Raw genomic sequence first — 17022 nt, forward strand, 5'->3', positions numbered from 1 at the left:
ATAGAGAGAACAAAAGTATGGACACCAAGGGGGGCAAGCAGGGGTGGGGGGGTGGGATGAATTTGAAGACTGGGATTGACGTATATACAGTAATATGTATAAAATAGATAACTAGTAAGAACCTGCTGTACAAAATAATAAAATAAAATTCAAAAAAAAAAAGAACACTCCCTAACACCATACACAAAAATAAACTCAAAGTGGATTAAAGACCTACATGTAAGACCAAATGCTATAAAACTCCTAGAGGAAAACACGAAAAACACATTTTGACATAAATCACAGCAAGATCTTTTTGACCCATCTCCTAGATTAATGAAAATAAAAACAAAAATAAACAAATGTGACCTAATTAAACTTAAAAGCTTTTGCACAGCAAAGGAAACCACAAATAAGAAGAAAAGACAACTCTCAGAATGGGAGAAAATATTTCCAAATGAAGCAACAGACAAAGGATTAATCTCCAAAATATACAAACAGCTCATGCAGCTCAAAATAAAAAAATAAACAACCCAATCAAAAAGTGGGCAGAAGACCTAAATAGACATTTCTCTGAAGAAGACATACAGATGGCGAAGAGGCACCTGAAAGATGCTCGTCATCACTAATAACTAGAGAAATGCAAATCAAAACTACAGTGAGGTATCACCTCACTCCAGTCCGAATGGCCATCAACAAAAAATCTACAAACAATAATTGCTGGAGAGGGTCTGGAAAAAAGGGAGCCCTCTTGCACTGTTGGTGGGAATGTAAATTGATACAGCCACTATGAAGAACAGTATGGAGGTTCCTTAAAAAACTAGAAATAGAACTACCATATGCCCCAGCTATCCCACTACTGGGTATATACCCTGAGAAAACCATAATTCAAAAAGACACATAGATCCCAATATTCATTGTGGCACTATTTATAATAACCAGGACATGGAAACAACCTAAATGTCCAACGACAGATGAAAGGATAAAGAAGGTGTGGTACATATATACAATGGGATATTACTCAGCCATAAAAAGGAATGAAATTCGGTCATTTGTAGAGACATGGATGGACCTAGAGTCTGTCATACAGAGTGAATTGGTCAAAAAAGAGAAAAATAAATATTGTATATTAATGCATATATGTGAAATCTAGAAAAATGGTACAGATGAACCTAGTTCCAGGGCAGGAATAGAGACACAGATGTAGAGAACAGATATATGGACAGCAGGGGAAGGGGAGGGTGGGATGAATTGGGAGATCAGATTTGACATAAATACACTACCATGTGTAAAATAGATAGCTGGTGGGAGCCTGCTTTATAGCACAGGGAGCTCAGCTCAGTGCTCTGTGATGACCTAGATAGGTGGGATGGGGCAGGTGGGTGGGTGGGAGGGAGGTCTAAGAGGGAGGGGATATATGTATACATAGAGCTGAGTCAGTTAGCTTTTCAGCAGAAATTAATACAACATTGCAAAGCAATTATACTCTAATAAAAAAAATGTATCCAGTGAAAGACACATAAGGTATGTAACTCTCCCAGGAAATGCAACGGCTCAATATATTAGTATTATTTTGATGGGATGCGCTGGGGAGACCAAGACATTGGTTTTTAAAGTCATGGAAACATTGCATTTTGGTTGAATCCCTAAGTAGGAAGGATAAACATTTCTTTCTCTTCGAGTGGTGTTTATGTTATTCACAAGAAACATGATTGATAACACATAAGTGGGAGGCAATAGTATATTTGTGTGAGACCCACACAAAGTAATCCCACATGGAGAAATATCCTATAACACAATCATTAAGGATGACTTGACCAAAGTGTTCCTTTTCCTCCAAGGAAAAATATGTCTTTTAATAACTGAATAATTCATCTATTTTGATTCTTCAGACTAGATTATGACCTGAAGTTACTGCAGTACTACAAGAAATCAAGTTTGATTTTGTAATATAGTCAAATGAATACTTTAGAGTGCCATGTCTGAGATCAATAAGGAAGTGGTAACTACATTTACTGCCATATGATGATATTGATGTAAAAACATAACAGTCAAAATTATAAAATCAATTTCATAATTTAATCAGAAATGTTTATTGATACTGTTAAAGTCGAATTCAATAGCTTCTGGTATGTAGTTAATTTCCTACCTGTCAGAAAAATGTATTGAAATGTTCTTTCTTAAAAATGATTGGAGTTAATTCAGTAGAGAAAACAGCAAAGTTTCATGATAATAGATAGATATTTCTTCTCTCTCCAATCCTTGGTGGTGAATGCTGGAAGTTTTCTGTTTGGTTCTTTTAAATATGACACAACAAGGAAATATCCACCAGCCACCCAAGTGATTGGCATTGTCGTCCCCTAAAATGTAACCAATTGCCTTCTTGGGATGAAGACAGAGTTTTAACTTTACTGCAAAACTGAAGAAATGAATAAGCAACATGTGTATAAAGATGTGAGAGGAGTGTAAAGGCTCAATAGCCCCTTGTAAAATAACATCTAGTTAAAAAATTAAATAAGAAAGAGAAAGTTCTAGAGACTGGGATTCTTTGATGCTTTTACTTTGTCGCTAGCTACCAGTTTTGATCTTTATTCACTTTAAGTTGGAGGTATCTTAATTGAAGCAAAAGACACTTAAAAGAATGTCTGTAAGTGTGACTTGTATGTTTGAAATAAAACTCTTATGGATTGTGAGAACCCGTCCAACTCATCCAATTAAATGAGATAAAGACCAAGCTCTGAAGGTTTAGCAGTTCATTCAGATGTATGAAACATCTGTATGTCATGACCAATAACAATTCTGACAGCCTTCATGATTCTTTAGAAGTTATCATTTTCTTGTTTAAAACCTAATGATGGTTCCCTATTGTGTGGGGAATGAAGTCAAGTTTTCTTATATGGGCATTCGAGAGTTTTCACTCTTTGCCCATACTGTTTTCTGCTCATCCTCTCCCTCTCCTTCACTCATTCCACTTTGGTCAAACTTGCCTTTAAACTCTTCTTCAAATGGCCCATGCCTTCTCCTTTGTCCGTGATTGTTGCCAACACTATTGTCTGCTTAGCACTCAAAAAAATTGATTCATGTCCCATTTCACCCTGTACTTGCATTTTCTCTTTGGTGTTGCTTCACCAGTTCGACGATAAGCTCTTGGAGGTTGGTACTGGGTCCCACATCCTCCAGAACATTAAGCAAATGCACACGGAGTGGTTGCTCAGAGCGTTTGGTCAACTGAATGTTCTGTGAAATTGTTAAGATTAGAGTTCCCAGAGGCAGAATTTTGGAATGCAGCCAAATTCACACTTTGGGTATGCTTCAATTCATTGCAATGAATCAGAATGGAATAGTATTCTTTTTTTTTTTTCTTTTTGGCTGTGTTGTGTCTTCTTTGCTGCGCGCGGGCTTTCTCTAGTTGTGGTGAGCAGGGGCTATTCTTCGTTGCGGTGCACAGGCCTCATTGCTGTGGCTTCTCTTGTTGCGGAGCACGGGCTCTAGGCACGCGGGCTTCAGTAGTTGCAGCACGTGGGCTCAGTAGTTGTGGCTTGCGGGCTCTAGAGCGCAGGCTCAGTAGTTGTGGCACACGGGCTTAGTTGCTCCACGGCATGTGGGATCTTCCCGGATGAGGGCTCGAAGCCATGTCCCCTGCATTGACAGGTGGATTCCTAACCACTGTGCCACCAGGGAAGCCCCAGCATTCTTAATTAAAATAAAAATTTCTGCACCAGGTGGAACTGCAGGTCTCATTGTACAAAGGAGAGAATGAAGGCTCAAAAAGTTCACAAAGGTGTTTAGCATCAGAGTCACCATCAGACCCCAGGTCTCCTGATTCCCATTCACTCCTCTTTTTGCTATACCATGAGCCTCCTGAGGAGCTAATTCTAATTATCCACGGATGGTAAGAAAGGAGAGACAGGTTGCTTTAAAAATAAACAAAATCCTTTGAAGATGAGGTGATGCTCCAGAAACTTTAAGAATTGATCACAGAAGATACCAAAAGTTTGCTTGGGTTCCTAATTTTGCTAATTTTTGACTTTGGTGTATAAAACATTATTACTGAAACGAATAAAACCAGTGGTTCGGTGAAGAACATAGCTAGACTACGTGAAAAAATATACTGTATTTTGAAACAGAATTCATTGGATCTGTGTTCTAACTCTAGGCTTGCATGGGATCTGCCTTTAGGATTTTCCCCCTTTTTCTCTAATTGGGTTGCTCTTGACCTCCTTGGGCCAACTCCTGCTTCCCGGAAGTTGGACTAAGGAGGGCTTCCCACTCTCATTTATCCAGGAAATGTCAACTAAGACTATGCCTACACAAAAAGAAAAGTGTATATTCATGTATGAACAAATTAATACATAAGGAAATATATGGGTACTTCAATGCGAGTATGAGTCTGTCTATAAAACTTATATGTTCCAGCAAAACTAACTGTAAGGCAAAACCTTTTTTCCTATTAACTCTCATATAAGTTTCTAGGGGGGATAAACACCCAATCATTTGCGTTAAGATGATCAAAGCAGGATATACAGGGCTATTGATATACACATGTAATAAGATATAAAGAAGACTATATAAGATATAAAGAACACTATAGTACTTTTATGACATAAAATCCATCATTCATTACATGCTTATTATATGTTGGCCCTATACACGCCTTACACATCTCATTTAATCATTGCAATAACCTCACAATATCTATATTATGATCTGCACTTAAAGAAGCTTCAGAGCACAGTCTTTTAAGTCAGAGGTACCTGGGTTCAACCCCAGCTTCCTCCCTTAATCAGCAGTGAGATCTTAAGCAAGTTCCTTAACTCTGCTGAACCTCAGTTTTTTCAACTATAAAAATGAAAGAATCATAACACATACATCATGGGATTATGATAAGTATTAAAATAGAGAATGATAACAGAGCCCCAAGTACATTGTAGTTCTCAATAACCTAACGAATTTTGCTTATTATTACTACAGATGAGGAAACTGAGTCTTAAAGAAGTGAAATCACTTGTCCAAGGCCACACAGCAAGTAACTGGAAGAACTGAAATTTAAACGCAGGTCTCTCCCAGTTTCGTGTCTGGGGGAATATTGTGGGGTCCCATGAAAGAAGCAGGGAATGGAGTGGGCCAAGGCAGAGTAAATGAGAATAGAAAAGAAAGAATATACGTGTGTGAAGCATATTATGAAGCAAAAGATGATTGACAAGCTGTACCAGAGAGGGAGAATGGTCATGCATGACGTCAAGGCTTTATACCTGGACAGACTAATGGAAAAAGGAGGAAGCTTCTGGTGCTCTTGGACTGGAGCTTAGGAGCCCAGACCTGCTGCTGCCCAAACTTCCGACGGAATGCTGCCTCGGGGTAACCAGAACCATGGTCTCGGCTGCCCACTCTGGGGCTCTAGTGGCTGTAGTTCCTCTGCGCCTGCTGTCACCATACCATCAGAAATTCCTAGCGACTGCTGTGCTGTTGAAATAAGAAGCAGAGGAAAAAAAACCAAACCACTGCTTCTGTCTTTCCTCCCACTTTCTAATCTTCGAACAGTTCCTCCAACTGACAGAACATGAATAAGAAGTCAGCTGGCAAGGAATCTGGGAAATGTAGTTTGCAGGCTTCCAGCCCCAGCAATACCCAGCAGAGTGTAGAAGGGAAGGCTGTGGGCCTGAGAAACAAAAGATAAATAACCAACATGGGGGGAATCATTATAAGAGTTAGGAGCTTCAGGAGGAAGAAATGGTTTTAGAGAAAATAAGTTGTTTCGGTATAGATAACTTATATCACAGAGAAAGGTAAATGCTTCTGCTCTTAGAAATGCATTAAAAATAGGTTACGGGCTTCCCTGGTGGCACAGTGGTTGAGAGTCCGCCTGCCGATGCAGGGGACACGGGTTCGAGCCCCGGTCTGGGAAGATCCCACATGCCATGGAGCGGCTGCGCCCGTGAGCCATGGCCACTGAGCCTGTGCGTCCGGAGCCTGTGCTCTGCAACGGGAGAGGCCACAACAGTGAGAGGCCTGTGTACCGTAAAAAAAAAAAAAAGGTTACATTGTTTGTTGGAACAGACCTGTAAACGTTAATTAAATTCCATTACCTATGATCATGTTTTAGCTTTAAAAGGAAAACTAATTAAAGTAAAGTATAATAAATATAACAACTGGGTAATGTGTATATATCAGCCTCTCCATATTTCTCTTATCAGGTGCTACATAACAGACTTACATTTTCACTCATCTACGGGCCTCTAATAATTGAGAAGAAGTCACTCAAGTGAGGAAGATCTGTAGGTGCGTGAACTGTAAGTTGGTTCCATTTTCTTTTTATAACACACATATAGTATCTCTAGGGATTGAACACTGATGCTTTGGCATGAAAAGTTCTCAAGCTACTAGACTTTATCTAAACTTGGTGGTAAAGCCCTTGACTTTTTCCCTTGTACCCTAGAAGAAAATATGGAAGAATTATTGATCACTTTCTGAGTATTTCTTTTCCCTTAGGTCCATTGCTTGTCACAATACTTACTTTCCTCCCCCTACCCTCCCTTTTTTTTTTCTTTGTTCAGTTAAAGCAGAAAGCACATGTATCATGAGACTCTTAGACAATTTTGTAAGAAGATTAGGGATGCTTTTTGGCAATTTTCTACATTGCAACTCTCCCTTCATCTGTAAACATGAAGTCTGTACCATCAAGCTCAGAACTTATGGCTGAAGAAGGTATCTTTTAAAAAATAATTTGCCTATAACATTAAAATTTTTTTTAAATGGAAGGATATATTTTCATCCTATGACCATTTTCATTCTATGACCAAAAATTTTAGTGACCCTCCCTTCTTTAATTTTCATCATCTTCCTTGGTAACTAGGGGACAAAACAGCTAACAGCATATGAACTTTTCACCCTTGTATCAATTGTCTAGTTCTTTGCGTATTTGAAAACATAGATCAAGTTCTTAACTTTCTTTGAAGCTCTTCCTGACTGTACCAATTTATAGCAATCTCAACAGCTTTCGGAAAGTGGCTTTACAAAGACATCCAGGCTTCACATCATGTTAGTTAGGATTGGACTAAGGAGGGATTCCCACTCTCATTTATCCAGGAAAGTATTGGATAAATGAGGTGATGATGAGCGGGCCCACTAAAATGGTTACATTTATCCCTCGTCAGCTCCCCATCTATGAAGATGTGTCCTCCTAATCTCTGCTATAGCCCTTGCTTCTTTGATTCATAGCCTGGTTTCTACTGCTCCAGATTCTCCATGCCCAGTTCCACGAACTGCTGCCAATAGCTAGATGAACTGCCTCCACGGTGGCTAGGGCAGATCCTAGCAATACTTACCAATGTGTGTGTTTCCCCTCCTCTTTCTGGAACATTCCCCAAGCCCACTGAATCTAGGTCAAGCTGTGGGACTGATTCTGGTCAATGGGGTGTGAAGAGACTCCACCTCTTAAATCTCCATGAGATTCTTGGCTTTCTTGCTTTCCTCTTCCCTTGTGCAGTTGCAGAGGATTTAATGGGGCTCCAGTCAGAACCACTTACTAGGTACAACCTGAATCGCTGAGTCTTGCCTGGAGCAGAGCTGGCTGACCTATACCAGGAGAAAATTAATTGCTGTTGGGTAAAGTGGCTGACAGGTATCATCATCACCACCACCACCACCACCACCATCGTCATCATCATCGTCATCACCATCATCAGCCTCATGTGCCTCTCTAATGAATACATACATCCTAAGAAAACCATTTGACAAATCTCTAATGAATACATACATCTGGAAGAAAACCATCTGACAAATTTAACACCCTAGTCTTAAAGAGATTAAGTAGTTTGCTCAAAGCCCCAGAGTTGGTAAGTAGCCAACCCAAGTCTGCATTATCAGATTTAAGTTAATTTAACCTCACAGCTGACCATTAACCTATAACCTGATTGCCACCATAGCTCTGGCATCAGGATGCCTGGAGATGTTTTAGGTCAGTTAGAAAGGTCTACCAGTTGCCCACTGGCAGACTGAAGAGCAATACGAGATGAAATGTAACTGACAGGTATCAGGCCGAGGAGGAGGAAGCTGTGTGGAACCTCTGGCCATTCATTCAGCCTGAGTGTATCATTTTGCACCTCTAATGACCCCCACTGAAGGGTATCAACCACATCTTTACCACTTCCACCTTCACCCAGCCTAATAAGACCAAGCCCTGCCTCTCATGCAGCCACAAAACCCAAAATGGGGAATTCAAGGATTTGTTGCAAAAGGTCAGGGCTAGTTTTTCAACTTGATGCACTAGATGAGGTTAAGAAGAGAGGTCAAGCGATCCAACCTCCTACTTCAAGAAGACTCACATTGGGTCTGAGTTTTCCACTGGCTAAGTTTAGAAAGCCCTGTCATTTTTCCTGTGAGATGAAAGAAACACCAAGAAGAGGCAATGTACATTTTTCCTTTGTTCTTTATGGCTTATCTAAGCATCTGTTTTAAAAGGGTATATGAGAGCAAGCAAAAAAAAAAAAAAAAAAAGGCCATATTTTAGACTATAGCTCATTGGTATTAGATTGATCACTTTTGATCCACCAGGGCTTCAGCTCCTAACTCTGGATTTCTACTTTCCATTCCTGCTTCGGGCCCCTTGGTTTTAGCCTTTGCTTCAAGGTCTGCTTTCGATTCTTTAGATTTCAGCTTTACACCCAACTCTTTGCTCAACCTCTGATTTTTGGAAGTTCCTTCGTCTATAGTGGCTCAGTGGTATTGCCCACCAATCCTTACTTCACCCCCCAGAAAATTGCAGAGACTTTTTTTTAAATCAGGGAATGAGAATGAAGACAACAGAGCACTAGTGAACGTAAGATCCTGTGGCCTTAAAACAGGTTCAAATTTCAGTTCTTTCTTATCTGCCAGAACCTATATCATTTGTCACAGACTTAGAGCAAATGACTCTTGTCTTCAGATTCCATCAGCAATATGCATCGGGGGCTCAGCCAGAAGCTAGTGCCTTTATCCTGACGCTCCAAATGGGGCTCACTCTTTCCTGATGGTGATATTCGAAACTTGATGGGACACCAGATGTTCCAGCAGCCTTTCCTTAATGTGAAGCTTCTCTGATCAGAAAGCTGAGTGGCTATATTTGCATATGAAACTGTTTTCTATGGCAGTGCTGGGAATATTAAGTGGTGATACTCCGTGGAGCTCTGGAGACCTGAGTCCTTAGCAGTGATTTAGGAAGACCCGTTGCAGATGACTACAGTGAAATTGGTAAGCTGTGCAACTGATGGCCTTGATGGGGTCCTGAGGAGTGTCTCTCGAGTCAGCTAGAACTTATGGCCTTGAATTATTCTCAGTGCTTCCAGGATGGATTAAAAGATGATAAAGACCCTCCCCTAAAGGAACTTACAGTCTAGTTGTGTAGGTAAGACATACACACAGGAACATTACAAGGTGACATATGTGAGCGAGGTGAAAGTGTGGGACAGAATGTTTATGGAAGCACTGAAGGGATTGAAGGTGAAGCCGGGGTCATTCTGCTTGTCTTTTTTTCCATGGACTTAAAAATCTCCCGATAAAGTAAAAAACGAGGCATCCGTATCTGACTACTCTTTGTTGTTTATTTCTAAATTCCAGATGACTTAGTCATGATTTTCAAAGCTGACAATAAACGAAATGTGATTGCTTTGAATATGCAGAGGTGAAAAATGAGCTATGCCTTCTTTATTAGGGATTTAGAATGTACTTTTATAATATAAATCCTGTCCTGTGCCTATTCCACCTGAGACTTTTGGACAGTCGCTAAACCTTAGTGCTTGAAGGCATCAATTGTCACCACTTGTTTTATCTTCCTACTTTTATTCACCTGCATATACGTTAGCATTTACAGTCTAGTTAGAGGTCTTCATTTTTGTGGAAGAATCTAAAGTGGTTAACAGGTTTATGCAGACTCAATTTTTATGGTCAGTGTGATTGGATGGACAAGTATCAGGCAACCTGAAAACTTTAGCTCTAATGAATGTAATTTTGGCTGTATGTAATTCTACTATAATCTTGGAATTTGTTTTTCAGGCTCCAGGCATGAATGCTATAGAAAAACACAAGGACTGCACGGATCAAAAGCCAGATACAGACATAGAAATGAGGTACAGTGCAATAACACTGCTCAGGTTCTGAAACAATGAGGAATTCTTTTGAGGGATTTTGGACAATGTGGAGAAACAGTTACCAAAGCCGCAGGAATGCCAGGCCTTAAGCCCAGGCTACAGAATCTGAGTTTAAAGAGATGATGATGGATTACCCAATTCTTCCCTAAGACCCTTCTCAGAATCCCATGGTGAATGAAGCCCTGGTCAACACGTTTTTCACAAGGTTGCGGTAGTAACTGAGAACGAGCAAGGATAGGGAATAAAGTTGAAACTAGAACGAAAGGGAATGAACTATGAAGATGGGCTCAGTCCCTTAATCTTTTAAAGATATTTTCCAGGTGGAGGGACTGAGCTGTGTAACATTTCCAAACATGTAGATAAATCTCCTCATCTATCATGATGTCACCAACGACCCTGAAAATCTGCAATCCACGGTTCATCGTGAAAACATTTCATGGATGCTTTATTATTTCTCATGAAAAAGGGTAAACTCAGGTTTTTGGAATTTGGAGTTTGCTCATTACGGGCTCAGGCTGAAGTGCAAGTGTGTTTGAATTCAACCTTCAGCATGAGGATGTTTGAGTATAAAGCTACAAGGTCTTTTATTAAATTTAAAATCGTGGGTTACGTGTTGAATGGCCTGCATTCCATCCCATTGTTTAAATTCATCAAATAGTCACTCTGGAATTATTTCTAACAATTGGGATGACTTCATTTGTGTTTGTTTTCCTTTTCTATTAATCCATGACAAACTGTGAAATTTGCCATTCTTACCATAACCAGGCCATGAAATTTGTCATCTCTCTCTGTAATTTACATGGAGCCTTGGCTATAGATACATTTCAGGCAGGATGATTACTTTCCATCTGATGCAGAGGACAGAACAAAGGAGGGATACACACAGAATAGAACACAAACAAATTCAGAGCAGACATCAGGAAGGGCTTTCTTCCCCTTTTTTTCTTGAATGCTGTAAAGTCCTCTAAAATGTGCCGTCTGCCTCCCAGAGGAAAAAAAGTTGATGGGACAAACTAAGGCACTCTAGTCAAATCCAAGAAACAATACAGTGGCACTCTGGGGAGAGGGGAGAACTTAAAAGATGAGATGTCTTGACAAACTGGAATGAGTCGGAGGGATGTGGGGTGAAATCATATGAGTAATATGGTCGGGAGGCATCTGGAAGTGGAGTTTCAGAGGCATACCACCATAACAGTATGAGAGTTTTAAAGCTTGTTCACAAGCAATTGTTCCTGGGATGGTGAATTTTCCCTTCTCTTTTTTTTTTTTTTTTTTTTTTTGCTGTACGCGGGCCTCTCACTGTTGTGGCCTCTCCCGTTGCAGAGCACAGGCTCCAGACGCGCAGGCTCAGCGGCCATGGCTCACGGGCCCACCCGCTCCGCGGCATGTGGAATCTTCCCTGACCGGGGCACGAACCCGTGTCCCCTGCATGGGCAGGTAGACTCTCAACCACTGTGTCACCAGGGAAGCCCCCTCCCCTTCTCTTTTGACTCCCTCGTCTCCAAAATTGAACATAAATTAGTTTCGTCCATGTCAGGTGAATGAAAAGTCCACTGAACCATTTGAGTTGAAAATTAGATTGGACATTTTGCAAGGAAGTTCTCATATCTGTTCCTAATGATCTTCTTCTTGGTTGGGAGAAGGAAGGAAAGAAAAGAGTTTTCACTGTCCGTTTGCCTGACGTGCGAAATACAGCATCTTCCTGGAACTGTTGACTTCAGCAAGCTAGGTTGTGGCAGCGGCTAACCGACCACTGAATGGAAGGTCGCTCGGCCAAGTAGATGTCCTGCTTCTCCACTGTAGATATCACTTTGGTGTTGTGAGGTTCCTCTGAAGGAGGAGCATTATGGCTCTGTTTGACGGTGGCTATGAGGCTAGAAATGAAGGGGATGAGAAGGAGACCTCTAAGCACTATCTCATTCCCCTTTGTTCCCATCTCTTCCTGACCTGAGGGAGTGAGAGAGCAGGTGGGTACCACATAATCACATGAGCCCTAGGAGACTGAAGGTTACTTAAAAAGACACATGTGGTTACTTAAAAAGACACTTTTTTTTTTTTTTTTTACCAAATTGCATTCCAGAATAGATATACCAATTTACATTAATAACAGACTGTCCACCTCACTTCACCAGCACTGAACATCCTCATTTAAAAAAAGAACTCTTGGGCTTCTCTGGTGGCGCAGTGGTTGAGAGTCCGCCTGCCGATGCAGGGGACATGGGTTCGTGCCCCGGTCCGGGAAGATCCCACATGCCGCGGAGCAGCTGGGCCCGTGAGCCATGGCCGCTGAGCCTGCGCGTCCGGAGCCTGTGCTCCGCAACGGGAGAGGCCACAACAGTGAGAGGCCCGCGTACCGCAAAAAAAAAACAACAAAAAATACAAAACTCTTACTTTGATAATTTTAAAATAAAAAACAAAATGGTCTGCTATCTTACATTTCACTTTTGTGACTACCAGGGAAACTGAACGTTTTATATTTCCTTTATTGTAAATCACCCCCTATCCCTTTATCTCTCCTGGTGTGGCAGCCATGAGAAGGTGCCTCCCAGGCCTCTCACGTTGAAACCTGTGGCCTTACTTACGCTGAGGCCACGCCTCCTGGGCTGCGTCCTGCCAATGACCGCGTATGGAGTGTGGTGAGGATACTGAGGCAGACCCATTCCTAGGAGATGCAGAACGCCTTTGTTGACTGGCTCTGACTCCCCTATGACTTCCTGACCCCTTCTTAGACTAGAAGGCAGTCTACACCCTCTCTCTCCATCTCTGATGCCCTCCCTGCCTCCAGCCTGCTGGGCTCCCTCCTGATTTCCTTCCACACAGGCTGTTCCTTTAATGTTACGGGTTAAATTGTGTTCCACCCAAGTTCGTATTTTGAAGTCTTACCCCCCCCCAATACTTCAGAAGCTGACTTTATTCAGAAATAGGGTTGTTGCAGATGTAGCTACTTAAGATGAGTTCACCCTGAAATATGATGGGCCCCTAATCCAAAATGACTGGTCTCCTTCTACAAAGAGCACCATGTGAAGATACAGACACTTACAGAGGGAAGATGAAATGAGGACATGAGGAGAAAACCATCTACGAGCCTAGGAACCCCTGAGACCACCAGAAATTAGGGGAAAAGTATGGAACAGACTTTCCCTCTCAGCCCTCAGAATCAACCCTGATGACCCCTGGGTATCCAGCTTCTAGTCTCCAGATCTGTGAGCAAATAAATTGCTGGTGTTTAAGCCACCTAGTTTATAGTATTTTGTATGGCAGCCTCAGGTAACTAATACACCTGATAAAATCCTCCCATTTTTAATCCTGTCTTATTGTCTGCTTCTTGGACACCTGAACTAAGATAAGCTTTATATGAGCTTTTAATATATTGAATATTAAACCTCTGTCAAAACTTTTATGTGTTTAAATACTCAACCTTCTCAGGGGGTCTTCCTTCGCGGTATGAGGGCCTCTCACTTTTGTGGCCTCTCCCGTTGCAGAGCACAGGCTCCGGACGCGCTGGCTCAGCGGCCATGGCTCACGGGGTCCAGCTGCTCCGCGGCATGTGGGATCTTCCCGGACCAGGGCACGAACCCGTGTCCCCTGGATCGACAGGCAGACTCTCAACCACTGCACCACCAGGGAAGTCCCATTCTTCCTTCCTTCATTTCCTTCCTTCTCTCTTGCTTTCAAGTCTTTCCCTGCTGGAGAGATGATAGATAGTCACCCATTTGGTTTTTTGCTGATTGTTAAAGTCTGGCCTTTACATTTAACCCTTGAGTATATTAAGAACTTTGTGTGTGTGTGTGTGTGTGTGTGTGTGTGTGTGTAGTGAAATATGAACTCTGTGGTATTGCACCCAGTCTTTTTTCTTTTCTCCTTCAAAATATATTTAGCTATTCTTACATATGTATTCTTCCATATGAACTTTTGCAACAGTTTTCAAGCAAGCTAAAAGAGAGAAAAATGCCGTTGATGCTTTTATTGCATATGCTTTAAACAAACAACTCAATTTGTCAATAATTAATATGATTACAACATTTAGTTTTGCCATCTGAGAACATTGTCTCCAATTATTCAATAATTAGTTTATATTTTTCAGGAACCATTTGCCATTTTCTTTACATAGGTTTCTTGCACGACTTACTAACTTGAAAGTATTTTACGGAGTTTGCTTTTATAAAGGTCACATTTTTCATGATATTTTCTAACTAGTATGAAGAAAAGTTATTTATTTCTACATGATCATATCATATTCAACCACTTTTACTAAAATTTGTCATTAATTCCAATTTTGGAGACTTAGCACATTTTTTAGACTATCCTCCGTGGTGGTAAATCTTTTAGAAACAGGCTGTGAGAGCTGGAAGATTCTCAAGGTCATCTTACCCTCTCATTTTGTAGATGATCCATTAGGGGGCCCCAGCAACAAGCGCCAAACATTATGAAATGAAGGCCTTGGAAAGGCCCCACCCCATCTTCCTGGAGGTTCTTAAACTAAAGATCAGACAGTTCAACATACAGAAGTGATTTAACATTTGTGAATAATTATAGTGATAAAATAACAGTAACCAGTTATCAAGGTCCAGGCACTGTGCTAGGTGCTTTACATGGAACAACTCATTTTATTCTTACGACAATCATTTGAAATACAGTTTTTCAAGATTATTGGCAGATGTGTTTAGCTGGAATGTCTGTCCTCTTCATACTCTGGCTGCCCCTCTATCCAGCTCTTCTTAGAGGCAGAAGGATATTAGCAAGTGACTTCTTAGGCTTCTGTGTCAGCCTTAGTTACTATGAGTCTTAGTCTATTATTAAAAATTGAAAGAGTTGAGCCAGGCTTTTTATGGCCAAGAACAGGTTTCTCATCAGCACCCCTACACAAAAAAACAAAATACAGTAATAAAAAGTGTTAACAACTATTTAAAAGTTTTCATTGGCTAGATAAGCACGCCAAGTTAAGAAGAAGTTGAATTTTTAAGTATATTTTGATCCTATGCTATGTACCCTATTAGAGGCTTTTTAAAAATACCATGATGGCTTCTAACCAGAAAGAGTTTACATCTAGAGTGATGAAAGCCATGGGATGGAAGGGACTTGAATATTATCTGGTCCTGCTCCTAACTGATGCTCCCCTGATGAATGCTTGGCTGGTCTCTTCTAGAACAGCTTTCTAATTGAGAGAGTCCCTTCTGAGGTCTGTCTCCTGGCGTCTTCTACCCACTTCTACTCAAGTGCCTTTTGTAGTCCCAAAGGGTAAGTTACATTTTTTAAATATTTGAAGACAACCACCACGTGCTGCGTTCCTCTTTCTCAGTGAAATCTCTTTTCTTCTGTGGTCCCCACTTCCCTGAAGCGTTTGTCATGTGAGCCCCTTTTCCTTCCTGGACTCTGTTCTCTGAACGTGGGTCTCTTTGTCAATGTCCCTCTTAAAACGTAGGGTCTAACATTGAACAGGGTTGTTCAATGTTAGATGTGGTACAGACAGTTCACAGTAGATGGGATGTATGGTGTCCTTTGAACTGGATGTTACACTTCTATCAATAGAGTCAAAAGTCCCATTAGTGGTTTTTTGGGGGTTTTTTTAGCAATGCCATTACATAGTTATTAATCTCATTTCCCATGTAACTTTTGATTCTCTACCCTACTCCCAATTCTGTTCCTCCACCAGTATTTCTCATCTTAGTAAGTATCCCCATGATTTACTCAATTGCTCCAGCCAACACCTGGTTATCATATTTGAGTCCTCAGGGCAACACACTGGTATGTCCCATCTGCGTTTCCTTCCAGGGATATCGCCTCTAGCATACCTCTCCAGTCACCTTCATCTGTCTTCCGGGCTGATAGGATAGCCTCTTAACTTGTCTTAGGGTTTCCTCTCTGGGATCTTATTTAACATATGCTCCACAAAGCAGACAGAGCAATCTTCTTAAACTGTAAATCACATCATGATTCTTCTCTACTCAGAACTCTTCAGGATCCTCCAATTCACACAGACAAAATCTAGTCTTCTTCACTGTGGTTCCAAGACCCTCTGTGATTTTCTTACCTATCCTACTGTACTCGCTACTTTCCTCTGCTCCAGCCACTGGGTTACTCTTTCTGTTTCTTGAACACACAAAGCTTTATCCTTACTCAAGACTCTTGTACATGTTGCCTCCTATGCCTGGAATATTCATCTCCCTAGATCCTTTCTTCATTTGTTCCCTTAACTCATTGCTGCTCAAATGCTACCTACTCAGAAAGTTCATACTTGACTACTCTGCCTAAAGTAGAACACTTATTTCTCCCCACACTCACATTCTGTTTTCTTATTCTGCTTCATTTTTCTTCTTGGCCCTTATCACCAACTGCCATTATATGTTTATTTGTTTAAGTTTCTTTTTTTTTTTTTTGCGGTTCGCGGGCCTCTCACTGTTGTGGCCTCTCCCATTGCGGAGCACAGGCTCCGGACGCGCAGGCTCAGCGGCCATGGCTCACGGGCCCAGCCGCTCCGCGGCATGTGGGATCTTCCCGGACCACGGCACGAACCCGTGTCCCCTGCGTCGGCAGGCGGACCCTCAACCACTGCGCCACCAGGGAAGCCCTATTTGTTTAATTTCTGACTCTACCACTAGAATGTCAGCTCCATCAAAGTGGAAACTTTGCCTTGTTTTTCGCTGCCCCAAATAATTTCAGACACACATTAGGTAGTCCCTGTCACTAGTAGGTTCCCGACTCACATTTTTTAATGAATGAATTATTGAATGAATAGGTTGTATTGAGTTTGTAGCCAGACAAACTCTTTAGTCCTCGTTTTTCCTAAGATCTCCTCTATGCATTTTGGTTTCCTAAAGGATTCAGTAATTTTGTCTCAGGTGCATAATTTCTTCTGAGCTACAGGATTTAAATTCATTCCCTACAGCTTCCTAGTCTTATATTTGACTCTTGACTTCGG

General features: G+C 41.3%; 1 long non-coding RNA gene across 1 annotated transcript in view; it reads left to right on the plus strand.

Annotated features, from left to right (window-relative positions):
• The window catches only part of LOC109551235 (uncharacterized), a 107298-nt gene that overhangs the window by 73707 nt on the left and 16569 nt on the right, over positions 1-17022 (plus strand). The window contains exons 11-13 of the long non-coding RNA XR_004521770.2: positions 6174-6269; positions 9108-9207; positions 10009-10082. This is a non-coding gene — a long non-coding RNA (uncharacterized lncRNA). The remainder of the gene's footprint in view (positions 1-6173; positions 6270-9107; positions 9208-10008; positions 10083-17022) is intronic.

This window comes from Tursiops truncatus, chromosome 14 (genome assembly GCF_011762595.2).
Source record: "Tursiops truncatus isolate mTurTru1 chromosome 14, mTurTru1.mat.Y, whole genome shotgun sequence".
Lineage (NCBI taxonomy): Eukaryota > Metazoa > Chordata > Mammalia > Artiodactyla > Delphinidae > Tursiops > Tursiops truncatus.